Source organism: Balaenoptera physalus, assembly GCF_965194825.1.
Source record: "Balaenoptera physalus genome assembly, chromosome: 4".
Lineage (NCBI taxonomy): Eukaryota > Metazoa > Chordata > Mammalia > Artiodactyla > Balaenopteridae > Balaenoptera > Balaenoptera physalus.
The window spans coordinates 116,202,963-116,221,215 of NC_138891.1; the positions used below are offsets into that span (position 1 = coordinate 116,202,963).

At 36.3% G+C, this 18,253-nt stretch overlaps 1 protein-coding gene across 7 annotated transcripts in view; it reads right to left on the bottom strand.

The window, feature by feature from the left end:
- Window positions 1-18,253, bottom strand: part of ROBO2 (roundabout guidance receptor 2) — a 1,245,885-nt gene that overhangs the window by 1,030,167 nt on the left and 197,465 nt on the right. The gene's annotated exons all lie outside the window — the stretch shown is intronic.

Below are 18,253 nucleotides of genomic sequence, written 5' to 3' on the forward strand. Positions count from 1 at the left end.
ATAAAATAAAATGACTCCCTTTTACCTATTGCATTAAGTTCAAACTCTCCTACTTCAGTTCAGTTCCACCCATACGATCTAACCCTGTTTCTTACACATTCACAAGGCACGACTTTGTTCCAGTTACCACGTGAAGCTCTCATTACCCCCTGTAGTCGCCACATCCAGAAGCCATTTCTCTTGGTCTTGTCTGATTCAGATACTTGCCCTCTTCTAAGGGCACTGAGTTCCCATTTGAGTCCCACCTCTTCCAAGAAATCTTTTTTTTTGGTTCCTTATGCATACTTCACTCTGTTACAGAATGTCATTTTAGGTGAGTAAGTACCATTAGAGTTTATGCTGCATTCTTAGAATGTCATTTAAAGGAGAAATATCTATGTTAAAAATTTTGGCTGAAATGCAAGGTTAGCTGCACCCCAGCAGGGTCCAAAACCTGGGTACAGATCTCCTCAGGTATATTCAATTTTTTATGATGCTTTTCATTACAGTTGGGCATTTGCTTGAATGCTTTACACCAAATGCTCCTCTTTTCTCACCGAGACACAGTTTTCTTATCCTCTTCTGGATCGCTGGCCTGATAACTGAAACTCTGTCAGGAAATTTTTGTTGGTTAAATTTTAATGCTATAAGCTTTCTGACATATGAAAGTAGAAAAGCCTTAATAAAGAAGGATGAGGATAGGCAAATCCAGTCACTGTCTGACCTACCTGGTCTGTCTTTATATTTAGATTTTTTTTCATAGACTATTTCTAGTAGAATTCCTTTACCTCACATTCTTTGAACAAGGAACAAAACCAGATAATTCTAGGTTATTTTAAAGGTTTGGATATCTACATTTTTATACTTACTACTTGGATAGGATGAGTAATACAAGTCAAATATTTTCGTGTCAGGGAAAAAAAGTCTGTGGAAATACTACTTGATTTATTTATTTATTTAGCCTGCAGTTTTGTGACCTCCTATCTACGAATGAAACAAAATGCAGTATTTTTTATTAATAGCACCCTAGCATCCTACTATATCTAGTGTGGATATTAAAACGTAAAAGACTGGTTTTCGTACCAAGGAGCTCATATTTCCGTGGGTGGCACACATTTTACACAGGTCCTGCTTCAGAAGATCAAATCACAGCAACAATTTTAGAATAGTATTGGTATGTGATGATAATAGATGCCTGATTTAAAGTTATATTGAATGAAAGTCTTAAATGAGTGGCACAGGTGATTCATGTTGTTAATTTTAAAAAAGAAAAAAATAAGTATGGATCAAAATTTTAAAAACAGCTCTTTTTGTGCAAGTTATAACCTTATTGGACACTAGAGGAATTGCTTCCATGTAAAAGAGAAGGGAGAGGAATAAAGAAGTGTTGGGAATTGTTCTTCTGTGAGCTTGTACACAAGTAAGCCAGAATCTTTTCCTTTTCTACATACATAGACTCACCCACACGTGAATGAATATAGGCTGTGTGTGTGTGTGTGTGATTTCCCCTCTTAGCTGTTTGGTTTAGTTTTGCTTATGTCTGGATGATACACTTCTGTATTTTAGTCTATTAAGTATGAAATAAAATATTCACATGATGTGCATCTCTCTTGAGGGAGCTGTGAGTACATTTTACTCCTGTACTTACAGACCTGTTGCACATCCTCAAAAGAAAGGTACTTCACAAGAACAAAGAATAATTAATTTTAGCCCATTAAAAAAGACTCGTTTTACTCTAAATACCACAGGTATTTTGAGCTGGGAAGTTATCTTCAAAGAAGTAAGAGAGAGGAATACAGAACATCTTCTTGAATTCCCGTTGCTGGCATGCACTGCATCTAATCCTCACATCCCAACAAGTTGGCACTTCTCTACACCCATATCTAAATTTTGTGACATCTGCACGGGCTAAACAGATTTATGCCTTAAAAATTATTTTATTTAAAGGCATGCATAAATTTAAAAGCATGGAAATTCGTTATTTAATACTCTTCCCTCTGATGAAAACCTCTTTTAGTAGATTTTAGGTATTTCTTTAAAATATTATCTAATATAAAACAAGATGAAAGTGACTGGATATCTTCTGGATGAATAGGATGGGTTATTTTCTTTCAGCTCATATCTAAAATTTTCAATAGCTTCTTATTTTCTCAACTATATGCTGCATTTTTAAAATTACTTCAACTCTGTCTTTATTCTAAGCATCTAATATAAACAATGACCCTACTATTCTCAAAGCTTATAATGATGTTCATGGGGATGGAATAATTTTTATCGGCTTTCTTCCTCAGAATTCTCAATGTAGAAGTTTTTTCCTTTTAGTTTTATCAGAGCACAGAGGCCTCTTTGCTCATAATATGCATCTTTTTAGTGAAAGCGATATGTCACTTTTTCACATGTCAATCACGTCACAAAAATTACTTTGAATCACTAGAATAGTTGCCTAATTGAGGAGAGGAAAATCACCTATCACACTGACAGAAAGTATAAAGTGTTAAGGTCACGATGGCACATTTTACTTATAAGACAAATCGTCTATCAGTGGTAGAAAGTTAACAAATTACTAAGAAAACTTTAATGACAAATTCTTGCTATTTTCCTCATATCAAGGTACAGTTTAAGGTACAGACAATTAAAACCACATTTAAGACAAATTGCTGGTTTCCCACTCTTAGAAGATGATGGTCAACTTGCTTGAGCAGCTGTTATGGACTGAGTATTTGTGTGCCCCCCAAAATTCTATGTTGAATTCTAATCACCAATGTGATGGTATTTGTGGGCCGGGCCTTTGGGGTGATTAACTGCTGAGAGTGGAGTCTTCAGGAATGAGATCAGGGCCCTTGTGAGAAGAGGACCCTTGTCATCATGTGAGGACATCAGGAGATTTCAGCCTGCTGCAACCCAGACGAGGGATCTCACCAGAACCCAACCATGCTGGCACCATGATCTCAGACTTCTAGCCTCCAGAAACATTGGCAAACAAATCTCTGTTGTTGGTAAGCCATCCAGTGTATATACAGTATTGAATATTTTGTTACAGCAGCCTCCAAACACAAGCTAGCGCAATAAAGGACTCAGCGTTTTTACGGCTGCTGGGGAGACATATCATGACTAAACTGGGTCACAGCATTGTGCTTTGAAATCATTTGTTTTCAATTAATTCAGAAATCAGGTAATGACTCTTTTCGCCCAAACAGGAGATTATGAATTCAGCATTCAGTGATGAGGCAAAGAAACTGGTTGCTGAGAAGAAGAGAACAGAATAAAAGGCCTACTGCAGAGAAAGAAGGTAGTGGAACAGGACAGCAAATGCAGACAGAGCCATGTCTGGTTTAAGTGAGGTCAGGAGAGGTGGTGTGTTAGAAGGAAACAGTATTCTTTATCTTCTAAGAGCTTGGGTTCCAGTGTTAGAGCTAAATGAGTTTATCTACTGCTTGGATCCTTACTAGATATATGAGCTTGGGCAAAGTACTTCTTTGATCCTCAGCTTGCTCATCTGTAAAATGGGTATTATGATAAACCTGTCTTGGTAGTTGGGAGAATTAAATATGATAAAGGAGGTAAAACGCTCTCCGTAGTCCAATGTGTAATATGCTTTCAGTGAATGGTAACTTTAATGTTTATTATTAAAATAACTTAAGCATGTGAAGATACAAAAGTTAAGAAAACAGTGGTTTATTTTTCAACAAATAGCACTAAAAACCCTGACGCACTCTGCAACAACTTCATTGAACCACTGCTGCATTACGCAGTTGAGAGGATAAGCACATGCTTAGGATACCAGAAAAGAAACAGCACAAACAAAACCAAACAAAAAACAAAAGAAGGAGAAGATCAGAAAGGCTATAGGGCAGCTGTTTTACCTTTTTCATGATACAAGCTTTATGTGATATCTTAAAATCATATTATAAATTAGTCTATTGATAAATATACTGGGAAAATACAATATTTTTAAGAGTTATATCTTCTAAAGAATTTGGCTTCCAATAGGATAAGAATAGCAGAATACACCAAAAGGTATCCACTGAATCTAAAAGGAGAGAAATTCAAACCAAAGTCTCTTATCCATAGTAAGAGAAAGTGAAGCATGCTGTTATCAGAAGCTCACTCTAAAATATCCATGGTATGCTATATATGCATTTGATTCAAAATATAATATAGTTCTCATTTTAGAGTAAACTTTCATTCATTTTCCATAGACCCTTTTATCATTTTTATAATGTCTCAAGTTTAAGAACCCCCTTGATATATACCTAATTCTTTTTGCCCAAGGCAGGGCAAAAAGCAAACAAAAACGACTTATTTTGTATTCATTAGAATTCCTAAGTTTCATTACTTTATTTGCTACAAAGAACCAAATTCTATTGGGAGGTAAAGCTTCCTACTTCAATAATTATTTTTTATCTTAGCATAAATGGAATTATAAGTGTCTATAATGAAGAAAGAATAGAGAATAGATGTGAAGAGTACAAGCAAAAGGAATGGTCTCTTTTTGTGGGAAGGGCAGTGCCCCTAAAGGGAAATTAAGGTAAAAAGGAAGATTGAAGGTACTTTACAATAATACCATAGGCCAGCCCTACTACTATCTTTATTCATGCAGAAGGACAATATTTTTGGAATAGTATCTGCTGTATATTTTGTTTCTTAACAATTATCATTTTCCCAAGCTCTCTACCCTTTGAAGCTTGTGCATCTATTTCACTGGAGGCAGGGTGGATAGAGCCTGGAAAAAAAGTGAAAGTGAAGTTTGATCATTTAAATAGGGCTTTGCATGTACCCAAACTAAGGATTGCTTTCATGTGCAAGAGCCAAGTCCTTTTGAAGAGAAGAGGTGTTCAGATTTCTGAACTCTATGGAGGTTGACTATACAGCAAATTATGATGGGAGAGTAGGAAGTCAGGCCATGACATAGGGAAGTGACCGTGATGATCAAGTGAGTTAGATATGAGGGTGTAGCAGTTTTAGGAAGGAAAAGGGCCCTGGAATGCTGTTTCTAGTTATCTGTGGCTCAAAGGTGGCATGGGCAAAATCTAGATGACAGAGTGTCTGCCAGGTAATCATCAGAAGAGTCTATTATCTCTATATTCAACATATTCAGTATCTGAACCCTTTCTACCACCTTCAATTTTACCTACCCGGTCTAAGCATCCCTGGGTTATTGTAATTTTTCCTGACTATTACCTCCTGCTAGTCCTCCCATCCCCCCAATATATACCCCATGCAGAACATCACCCACAGGGCTTCTGTTAAAAGTTCAGTCATATCAGGTCACTCCTCTGCTCAAAACTCTCCAATGATACCCCATTTATCTCAGAGCGAAAGCTGAAGTCCTGTGTTTACTCACATATTTCCTCTGACTTGAACAATGCCTGGAACTTAGTAGGAAGTCACTAGATATTTGTCGGGTGAATTAAAAATGAATAAATAAATTCCTATCTCACTGGAAGTAAACACTAAGGTCCTTCTGGTTGGCTACGAAGCTTTAAAGTTCTGCTCCCCACATCCCCACTTTGTCTGTACCTCTCTCTTTTTCCTTCCTTCTGGCTGGATAGAGTATCCCCCAAACTTAGCAGGCACACTTGCCTTAGGACTGAAGTCTGGCCATTCCTTCTGCCTGAAATGCTCTCCCAGAAGTTAGAACATCTGTGTGGCTCCCTCACTATCTTTCTTTGTTAAAGCCTTTGTGAATCTTTCCCTGACCATCTTATTTAAAATTATAACACCCACACATCTCTCTTTTCTGCTTTATTTTCTATACGATATTTGTCATTATGTAATATGCTATATACTTTACCTTTTAATAAATTACCCCTACCTTCCAAATATAAATGTCAGGATAGTGTGTATTTTCATCTCATTTATTCGTTCCTTTTCTCCCAATGCCTAGCACACTGGTATCTGGCATAGAGTAGGCACTCAAAATGCATGTACCGATTTAATGAGTGAATAAATTAATAATATGAAGAAGGCACGGTTTGGGTTACCAAGGAGCAGAGGATGGAAAATAATAAAGCAGGAGCTCTTCAAGATAAAATAGAAATAAAAATACTCAGATATTACTCTGAATATTGCTACTAATGGGCTATATTACCTTAAAATACTCTTTGTACTCCACTTTACCAATGTCAGTGTCTCATCTACAAAGGAAAGTTGAGTAAGATGTTCTACATGATCTTTTGCATCTCTGATATTGTAAAAATTTTCATGATAGATTCTATAATCCATTTTTGTCCATTTTCAGAAAATAGATACTTATAATTATTTAAGTCTCTATGTATCCATATTAATCTGGCTTTTGTCAGGATTACATCAATGTAGCAATTTTGAAGTTTTTTTCCCCAAATAGAAACAATTACAAAAAAAATGTATAATTTTTGCTGTTAATCTTTCCAAAGCAATGATGACATGAAAGAGAAAAATACAACTTCACACACACATACAGCTGAAATTTATTGGAAAAAAAAATATAAAGCTATCTCCTCTTCCCGGCACTTTCCCCCAGCTGGTCTAAGGACATACATCATCATGGCTTCTAAACTTTAATTTACAAGCAACAAATATGGTAGTGTTATAAGCTTCTGACCATTGCAAAATCACTGATTGCAAGGCCTGTCTCCTCGGAAACTAATCAAAAGGTGACACATTCTGTTAACTTCCTATTATACATTCATAACATCATCTTTCAATTCAGTGTCGTAAAGAATTTATGCAGGACATTAATCATGCAAGACCACTAAATTGTTCTCATTTCAGTGATAATTGTTTACTCCTTTAAATGGTTTGTGTTGAATTTCAACAATTCAATTGAATAAAATATACCTTCCACTAATATAAAATATATCTTTCTCTCTGGGCTGGGAGAGAAAATTAACCTATAGGGAGGAAAAAACAAACTGAATGTATAATATGATTGGTAGAAAAACTAAAATTTTATAGAGCTCTTCTCTTTTTAATGACATACCAATGGCATCGAGCATAATGCTATGGCCTCCAATAAAAGGAATCCTGAAAAACAAAATGAAACAAAACAACAACCAAACCATGTATAACCAGCAAACATGTAAAACCAAACACTCTTCAATAGCTACATGACATGGTTGTATCGGAAATCAACTAAAATGTCTCGTAAATGAAACGCAGTACACCTTGCTAGTCAAGAAGCTAAATGTAATCAAAGTGGTGTCAATCATTTGCTGGGAACAAAAGAAACGGAAATCTAATGGTAGATTATTCAGAAATATCTGGTGAAATGGGCATGAGAACTACAAGTCTTACGATCTGACTTCTAACCCTAGGTCCACTAATGCTTCTGTAACCTTGAGATTGACACCTAAACTCCTGTCTCCATTTTCTCATGTGTAAAATGAGAGGGCTGGACCTGATCATCTTGTAGGTTTGTCCTAACACCAATAGTTTATGGGTCTATAAGGAAACTCAGCTAATCAAAACTTTGCTTAAAAAGAAATAAAAGCAATGATTTGTCATCTGTGTTTAGATTTCCCCACTGCCTGCTGGATAGAATAAGAATAGGATCAATTTGAGACAGCCCTTTCAGCCCAAGGGTGCCATAACTAATGGCACTGTCTATTCCTGCTTTCTAAATGGAACCCTACTATATATGTTTTTTTTTTTCTGTGGTAAAGTGTCTACTTTATAAGCATAATAAATAGCAATTGCCCTTTAATGGCAACTTTAGCTGTGACCATTATGGCACAGTTTAAGTGCTTAAAAACACTAATGGGAGTGATACAATGTTAATTATACTAAGGATATGAAGGCTGTACACAAGAATGCCCGCAAAATTAAGTAAAGCCCTAGCTAATTCTAATTACAGTCTGTCTGAAACAGATAAGAGAAATTAAGCATCCCCCCTTTTTTTTAAAGTGCCTTTTTAATATAACAGCACTATTTGCCCACATAGGTTGAGAAAACATTGTAAGTGACTCAGAAAAGTGGGATTTTGAAATAATTTTTTTTTCAGTTTAAAAGAGAAAGGAAAAAAGATGAATTACTTACATAGAAAATGCATTTTTACTTGAAACAATGCTAACTTTCTTGTGTTTTAAGCCTAATACAAACCAATTTTACAGAGCTTATTCATTAAATTGTCAGACACAAATTTATATCATGGGAATTTTAAAAACGTATTTTATGAAATATTTAGAAGATACATATTTGAAAATGAAACCACGAAGACTCTCCTCTTCCTTATCATCAATGGAAAAATTAAAATTTTTAGCAACAGCCATTTCAAGTATTTTTTTCTCCCCCTACCCCCGGCAAATATCTATCTCTAACTCTCTCTTCTTTTTCTTTCACTCATTTATTGAATGCCTTCTATGTGTTAGTACTGGGCATATAAAACTGGGTAAGATAAGCTTGCTGCCCTTAAGTGGTTTATAGTCTAGCAGACAAAAACAGAAAACAAAACAATTCAGGTTTAAACCTTGGTATCTGTTATTGGATAAACATTTTTCTCTTTGTCTTCTAGCCTTGTTTATTCTTCAAATTCTCTTACTTTCCTCATTATAAATTGATTTACATAGATCCCTAACTGAATTGAACTGGAGTAGTAGAAATGAAGTTATTGATTTATCCAAGTTTACTAATTTGTTAGAAATAAGAAGTTCATAGGTTTTCCAGAAAACCTCTGTGGGAAAGCCTGGCTCATTTCAGAGTACTACCATTTTAAAACTGAGGCAAATGACGTCTCAAAAATAATGAAAACAATTGGGTGACAGCCTACAATTTTCAATACACACATTATTTTAACAGATCATAAACCAAGTAAACTAGCACGAGAATAAGAAAAATCCACTCATTTTAAATAAATGACAGTCCTAACCAATTGAAATCATTTAATTCCATGGAAAAGTGTCCCTAAATCTCTAAATTACAGGTATTTGCAGGTTAACCCAAATAGTTATGGCAAGTATCTAGCTACTTAAAAATTGTCATCCTTACCTCGAATCATTTATTATCTGTAACAGACTTTCTAATTTGTCCATATATCTAGTTTCAAGTGACCAGTAGGGCATATGTCAAATACCTGTCTTGGAAGCTTATTTGTCATTTCAGCAACACCACTTTTACAGCATTAGGATAGCTTCCATGACATTTAATCTGTGTTCCATTTGAAAAATATTGTATGGCTACTCCTAAGTATATGTTTCCAAATACTGGACAACTTGCACACTCTGCTTTTCTAATATATGTAGATCCTCACTCTCTCCTGATGCCAAGTCAAACTAAACAAAGAACTTATACGGAAATTCAAAGGTTCTATTGTCATTCCTTATGATCATTTTCTGAAATTTCTTTTTTTGTTGTTTATTTTTGAGAAATTAAAATCTATTAGTAAGACTTGGACATAATTTTTCATTCTCTTCAGATTATTCTTAGGTTTTTCTCTACCATGTGAAGGTACACACACACACATACACAGCAAGTTCACTAACAATTTTTTCCCCATTTTCACTCACAGGCATGCAGTCGTTTTTCAGATTGTTCCTTCCTGGTAGACAACTCTACTTCTGATTATATTTCTTTTGCTATTTGCCTGTTTTTTCCCCATACTAAATGTCATCTCTGTAATCATCCATCTTGTATTTTCAGCCTCTTTACTGATAACTATAGCATATTCTATTTAGCATTGCCAGTATTTCTAAGGTTATTTAACCTTCTATTAGATGGTTACTCTATAGAAGCAGTATTCCCTTCAATAGAAAAAAAATAGATTTTAAAATAAACAACATAGGGACTTCCCTGGTGGCGCAGTAGTTAAGAATCCACCTGCCAATGCAGGGGACACGGGTTTGAGCCCTGGTCTGGGAAGATGCCACATGCCATGCAGCAACTAAGCCCGTGCACCACAACTACTGAGCCTGCGCTCTAGAGCCCTTGAGCCACAACTACTGAGCCCATATGCCACAACTAGTGAAGCCCGCATGCCTAGAGCCTGTGCTCCACAACAAGAGAAGCCACCGCAATGAGAAGCCTGAGCACCACAATGAACAGTAGCCCCCGCTTGCCGCAACTAGAGAAAGCCTGTGCACAGCAACGAAGACCCAACGCAGCCAAAAATAAATAAATAAATTAAAAAAATAAAATAAACAACTTATTGAAAGCATCAAGGATAGAAAGAAGGGTGAGATGATGTGAGAATGTGGAAGCCACACAGGAATGGACAGTGTGTTGGAGAGTTGGAAAACCATAGTGATGGAGGCCACTATGATGACGGCAATGCTAGATCACAGAAACTTGAGATGTGGCCCTGGAGATAGCAGGTGGCTGATACCAACTCTCTATGTGACCGTGGGCCAGCCACAGGATTTCCCTAGCACTGTTCTTCATATCTAAAACAAAGAGTTCAGTATTCTTGGAGAATATTCGGGGAAGAAACAAAGAAGAAAGGCAGAAAACTTAAGGAGTGTTTAATTATCAGAAGATCAGGAAAAAGAGATAAAATTGAAGATAAAATGGGAAAGTGATTTAAAATCCTAGATTTTATTCTATAAGCAATGGGCAAAAATCACATATAGAAATAAAATTATTGATCATTTTGTCTCCTCCTCCTTCACACACACACACACACACACACACACACACACACACACATCCACACAGGCATACACACAAGCCAGGATGCAGTTATGGTAGAATTAGTGTATTCTAATCTCCCAAAGTTCTGTAGGGGCTAGAAAAGTGTAGGATGCTTAGACTTGGTCCTCTATAAAATAAAGGGAGACCAAAATATTCCACTGGTAATACTAGCTGTAGTCTAGATACAGAAATAAATAAAGATAATAGGTAGATAGATAGATAGATAGATAGATAGATAGATAGATAGATAGATAGATAGATAGATAATTACATAAGAGAAAGGAAGATGGAACCAAAAAATCTAGGATTTGGCCCCTTAGATTTACTTCTGTCTTCTGAGAGAGGAAAGTAATATGGGCTCTGTCCTCTAGTCTTTATTAGAAATTATTCAATTTAGTTTGTATCAGGATAAAAATTGGAAACAGATTCATGGCAAGAGAAATACATCACTTGGGAATCACTTCTTGAAATTCACTAGTTCAACTTATGCTAATAAGTAATATAGTGAATGTAGCATAAATGGATGAATTGCCCCAGCTAAATGGAGATAGGGCATTTACTAGAATCTTAGTTCAATATGCCATGAACATAAGTTATTTGTCTAAATATATAATTTCTTTTGGGTTGTTGGTATTAGAGTGGCTTTTTGCTTGTTATTCCTGCACTTGAAAATGCTGCATAAAATCTATATATTTTAGAACTCTTTTATAAACAAAAAGAACTTACCTGATTAGATATTTTAGCTTGAAATTTCACTTTTCAAATTAATTTAATTTTTACAATTATAGCCTTGATTCTCCTTTCTGGTCAGATCTATTTTATTACATAAGAAAGACACAGAGCGTGACAGACAGACACACATGGGACAACAGTTGGGTTAGGAAACAAGCAATGGTGTGAATAATGCCCCAAACTGGATAATTTCAAGGAAAATTCCATTTGGCTCTTGAAGACACAAAATGAGCTGGAGAGAACAGATTTACTTCTATGATTGCTTTATGTTGTACTTGGGCCAATACTGAAGTGATTTTACATACCCCGGGCACATACCAACTGCTGGAGGTGAGGAGGGAGCTATAACATACTGGATACAGAGGAAAAATTTTATTTTACATATAATCCACAACATAAAATGCCATTCTTAGAGCTGTGTCTGCATTATGACAAAACAGGTTAATTTCTGCAGTTCAGATGAGTTAAAAAAATTTTTTTAAAAAATCAAGTTGAATTTTTTTATGTAGAATCGATCATTTCAGTCAAAACTGCTAATTTCAAGGCCATAAGCAGATGCAGATAGAGTCAAAGTAAGAGCAAATTATATTGCCAAGTGGCTTATAAACATTGATCATTTTTCCTAACTCTATAAATAAAAATTAAAAAATGAGTTTTACCATATTTGAAATAGCTCCATATAAAGTGACACAAACATAGAAAGATGGGATATTTTTAAAGGTCAGTGTCAAAGGAGAATTGCAGACAAAGAAGGTAAAGAAAAAAGAAAATACATATATTAAGCTACCATCTCTCTAGTATTTATTATGTGCTGAGTATAGTGCTTATCTATAGACACCTTATTATAAGTCTCAAAATGATGCCCAAATGTAGGTATTATTATTGTTATTTTCCCATTGAGAAAGTTGAGACTCGATGAATTTGAGAAATTTACCTTAAACAAGATACAGAAATTATGTCTGCTTTGAAGACTTGCTTCCCCCATTCCTGTCTTTAAAAAAATAAAAATAAAAAGATAGAAAAGGACAGAGTGTAGTTTTTTCTCTAGTATAGTGGGGACTCTCCTTATCAAAGACAGCAGTCCAGATCTGAAATGCTACATTCTGAACCCTGAAGCTAAAATTCAGAGTGACTCTTAAAATGTAAAAGGGTTCATTTATTTATTTTAAAAGATGTGGGCTGCTAGCATCCTGTAATGCAGAATTTTCTTGGGATTGTTTGATTTATGTGCATTTTAATTGAAAAGAGCAGAGGTTGAGGAGAGTCAGAGTCTCCAAGGTCCCCTGGTAGAATAGACCTGGAGTAATACGTAGGTCATAGAATAGACCTGGAGTAATACGTAGGTCATAGAATAGACCTGGAGTAATACGTAGGTCATAGAATAGACCTGGAGTAATACGTAGGTCATATTATCAGTCTGGATCTGGGTTTCCTCCAGAGTAAAATGAGAAATTGGACTCGATGACTTTTAAGATCCTTCCAGCTATAAAACTCAGTAAATGTAAGCATCCTGATTCTTATCCAGTATTCTTATACTACTCCAACCTATTTATCATTATAGTAACATAAATCCTTCTGATGTGCTGGCGATCAATGATCCAGTTCATTGAGATTTGATCAGAACAAATATGTAATAGAGAAAGAGAAGCAACCATTTTACTCTATTGTCACCTGACATGGAGAGGGGCTAAAGATGTATTTAGATTGTGATTAAAAAAGATAAAGGATCTCTATTTGAGTTGGTCCTTGGAGTCTGTTGTTAGACTTTTAGGCTGACTTACTTATTTTGGGGATATAAGTTTCTTGATTCTCTCTCCTCCATTCGAATTGTACCGATCTTGTCAAGTGCATCAGTGCATCAGAATACTGGGAAAAGAGAAGGACTGATCCAGATCAAAGATACTAAACTCTAAGCCAGAAACTTTAAGGGGGGAGGGGGGGAGTCTTGAACGGAAACACATACTTTACAATTTGCTTCCTTTTCCCTCTCTGTTTCGGTTTCTGTCTTATAGCACTTCTGACAAGGGTATAAAGTCCATGTTTGTCACTTTGGCAGTTTCTAATACCATAACATGCAAATTCCCTGGTGCATAAAAGTGAGAAAGGTAAAATCTAGGACATTTGGCATTTTTAGATGGGCTACAATGGTAACTGTTTCTTTTAAGATGTCAAGCTAGTCTATTGAACTTACCTCCTGACTGTAGTGTATTTATCCACCTTTAACCCTCCACTTCGCTTTGCTTTGTAGCTGCAGCCAAGGAATTTGGGAAATGGGTATCCTACATTTTAATTCATTTTTGACACAATCAGATCATTCTTTATACCTGTGAAAATGTCTTTAATCTAGATCAGGAGTCAGCAAACTTTTTCCATAAGAGGCCAAACGGGAAATATTTTCTTCTTTATAGGCTACACCAACTCTGTAGCAACTACTTAAGTCTGCTGTTGTAGTGTGAAAGCAGCCATAACCAATATGTAAACAACACGTGTGGCTGTGTTCCAACAAAACTTTATTTACCAAAAACAGACGACAGGTCAGATTTGGCAGTGGGTTGGTGTTTAATGACCCTGATCTAGATCCTTGTATTTCTGGCCATCCATTCACTTCATATCTTCAAGCATTGAACCATTGTTATATGTTGAACATAAACAGATATGCAATAAGGTTTTGGAAACCTATTACTTCTGTCTGTCTTGTTCTTGATTTACAGGGAAATCCTACTCAGCCTTCTGAGTCCAGATCATATTTCACCTCCTCTGGGGAATTTTTCCAATACCTTCCCCTACCCACTCTCTATTTACATGGCATTTACTTCTTCTTTGTATAGCTATTGCTTCTTAAAAATATTTCACATTGTGTAACATGATGAGATTATATCTCTTTCTTCTTCACCAAATTATAGATTTTTGAGAGAAGGATAAACCAGGGGTACCGGTCCGCGGCCTGTTAGGAACCAGGCGGCAGAGGAGGAGGTGAGTGGCAGGCGAGTGAGAGAAGCTTCACCTGCCGCACTCCCCATCGCTCGCATTACCGCCTGAACCATCCTCCCCCCACCCCCGCCCCCACCCATGGAAACACTGTCTTCCACGAAACCGGTCCCTGGTGCCGAAAAGGTCGGGGACCGCTGGGATAAATGATAATTCAGCTTTGATTCCTATGGCCAAGGACTGACTTTAGCGTGTAATTAAGCATTCAGTAAGTGCTTGTTCAGCTGTGTGCATTAGGGAGTTTAAGTTTGGTTTTGTTTTCTACTTTATAAGAGAATTTGATCTTTTTGAATTCAAAGAAAACATAATGACAAATATTATGTGCTTATTTATTAAAAATAACATTTAGATAAGATGTGAACTGATACCACAGCCATAGAATATATTTTCTTTTTTAACAAACAGGAAATTTCAATATGTCAATCCATCATATGATCATGGATAAATGACCTTAGTTCCCAGCTCGCCTTGCAGCCAGGTGCTGCCATGTGACTCATTTCTGGCCAATAATATATGTATGAAAAATGTTGTGTGGAACTTCTGGGGTGACTTCTTAATCTTTATTAAGGTTCTCACAACTAGGCCTGACCTAGTTGTGAGAAGCACCTCTCCTGATTTCCTATCTTTCACTATCTTTCTTTCTTTTTGGAATATAGAGATCATGAGTTCCAAGTAGGTATTTTGGAGCAGAAATATCGAAAGTACCTGGGTGACATGCTGGTGCTTCTATACCTCTTATGGATTGTCTTTCTCCAAGATTCTTTTAGGTACACTGGTATTTTTGGTCTCTATTACAGAAGCCTGTCTGATAATATCTAACTAATATAGTGCTATATATTCCATTTAACAGTAAGTGATTTCAACATATTCTAAACCTCATGCCAATGTTTCTTTGCCAAATATAGAAACAAAAGAGGACCTCTCCCCCTCATGACTGATAAAGAACATAAAGATTTAAAAAGAGAGAACTCTCCTTGAAATGATAAAGAAGATAAATTTCAGGACTTTCCAAAATGACAGTCAGTAACTTTTTATAAAATATAATATTAAGGTTTATTTTAATATAAATGAGATGTAAAATGTGAACATAGTACTTTCACATCTCTCTCATAAAACTATTTCCCATTTCAGGCAAAAATTTAGGTATTTGCCATGGCAGGAGAGCAACATATATGTAGATTGTATAAAACCATTTAGGTATAAGCTTGTATGACTCCTGGTTCTTTATTTGGCAAGATATGTGACTGTTGGTGCTTTTGTGCCTCCAAGTCTTTTTCAGAAGGATGATCGTGATGAGGAGAAAAGGGTACCCACTTTAGAAAGCAGTGTAGATACGTGATTTTTAAAGTTAAATACATAATCTCACTAAAAGGGAGTCCTATATTTCTCATCTCTGTTTCTTTAACTGTGTCAAACACTCACTGTCCCTTTAGAGCAATATTCCCTTTTAAAGCAAGAAGAGAAAACCTAAACTTGACTTGGAGATTAAGCAATACACCAGCTGCCTAATTACCTGCAGGCACTTGCAGACCATTCCAGAATATCATTCTGTCTGGAAAGGTCTCCTCCTAACAACATTTACATTTCTTATGAACACTGTGCTTAGGTCACAATACCTGTTAAATTACAGAAAACTGAGTCTCAGTTCCATCTCTAAAATAAAGGGAATGGAAAATATGATCTCTCAGGTCTTTTCTTGTTATAATTTTCTATGATTTTATGATTCTCTGGAGATTCGTTCACCAGGAATTGTTGGGAGAGAGGATGAAAGAAGAAAGAATAGTGCAGAGGAGAATGCTGGTACATTTAAAGTGGAGGGAGAGCCAAGTTCTCAGTCCACTGATACATTGAGAAAAAGCTTATAATCCATCATATTACTTTATGGTTACCAGCTCTCCAATAGTGGAAGGAAATCTGCAACTGAATATGAGAATGTGTTGTGGGTCACATTTTGAACTTCAAACTTACTAATGCAATTTTTGTGGACATTTCTTGAAGCTGTGGGAAGGACATAAAAGGGAAGATATTCACTCTCTGCACCTATGTAGCTTCATTCTTGATATGAGCAATGATGGGTGTGAGCTTGGAGGTAGGACAGGGGGAAGGGCACTGGGGGCAGCAGCTGGTAGAGCTGCAAGAGAGCCTTCTGACAGCTCTCTGTTGCTGGTAGAGTCCCAGTTATATGTTCCCGCCACAAAGCATACATTTATCAGCCCAAGTCAAGAATGTAAATTACCCACTTCTCACTTTTCATAAATTGCACAGAATACAATTCTGATTCTTAGGTATATAATCTTGTAAAGTTTCAAACGTATTACAGGGAAAACTCCGAACAAACCTACAACTGTTAGATGGCTATATCTAAATTTTCACCACGAGCAGCTTTGTGTATCTTTTTTTCCCCTCAGTGAACATTTTATTGAAGCAATAAAGCACAAAGCAGGTTAACAAAGTGGGAGAAAGAAGATACCAAGAGAAAAGATGGTAACAACACAGGAGTGGAACGTTAAGTCACAGGAGCAGGAAGGACTCGAAGGGCCATAAAGGCACTACGGCATGTCAACACACTATCACGTAAACGAAAGGGGGATCCAGTTATCATTCACTTCTGTTTTGCTCTCCACCAGCTTAATACTCCATCTAGCCATAGATGAACATGTGGCAAGTTGTAGAGACTCAGATTCTACTTAAAAGTTAGCAAGGAACTAAACATTTCTTTAGTCAAGTGGGCCAGTGTTAAAAATACAGTGGTTTAGCACATCCAATGATGTAGGTCCACAGGTGTGGGATAGGAACCAGAATTTTAATAAGTTGGCCTTTGCTGCTAAATTCTTATGGGTGCAGACATTTACCTATACAATTACCCACGGTGGGGGGGGGGGGCGGCGGGAAGGGCAGCTAACAATGCAAACAAACCTGCCTATTACCATGTGATGGAATACAAACACAAAAAGCCCAGCTGAAGTATGCTCCATACTTTTAGAAAGCCTAATGTCACATTGTAGTATTCCCCTCCTTCATTTTAAAAGGCTGTGGTTTTAAAAGCTTTTGTTCTTTCCCTGAAAACAAGAGAACTTTGGTCAAAGCCAATTCTTAAAAGTAACTTGTCCTTAAACATAGTTTGAAAGGCAGTGGAGGCTTGCTTCCTCATTTAAGAGTCCTAACTTTTGTTCTTTCAAACAGGCAAAACAATGAACTATAATTACAGATACCAGTTTCTTCTCTCAAAATCTGAAGTTTATATTGAAAAAAAAAAAAACCAAACAAACCATATTTCTTATGAACATCTAAAAAAAAATATCAAAAGCATTAAAGAAAATAAGGTCTTGGAAGAAGCATCAACCTTTTGGGGCACTATGTCCCTAAGATTAGGCTCTAAGATTTCATAACAGGAAGCCCAGAAATTATTAGAACAAGTCTTTTTACATGAGCAAACACTCCCAGTTACAGTGTCATTTTGGCATCTAGATCTTTGACTCAACCTTTTTCACGTAGTCTCAATTATATTAGGCTTGCCTTCTGGATTATCTGAACCTACAAACCAACTCTAGATTATGATGCTTTCTAGGCACACCTGCAGCACAATGAGTGGTACCCACCACACCTTAACACTATCCAGCCCTTAACACCGTATATAGAGTGACAGCTCCCAGGGAGATGTTAAAGCTGAGCCGTATAACCTACATCTTGATTTCAGACTAAGATTAATGAGTGCTTTTAATGAAATTACCTTATTTAAAGAATCTGGAGAAAGAGATATATATAAGGTAATTCATTTCTCAAACTGCAACCTCAACTAACTAGGCTTAACGGATGTATGGACTAATTGGTAACCCAGTAACTCCTACAAATTTGCAGTATTATAAAATTTGGTTTCCACAGTATTCATTACCCTTCATGATGAAGTACAAAAGTTGACGGTTAACCCGTTTACATTTTTTCCAAGCCAACC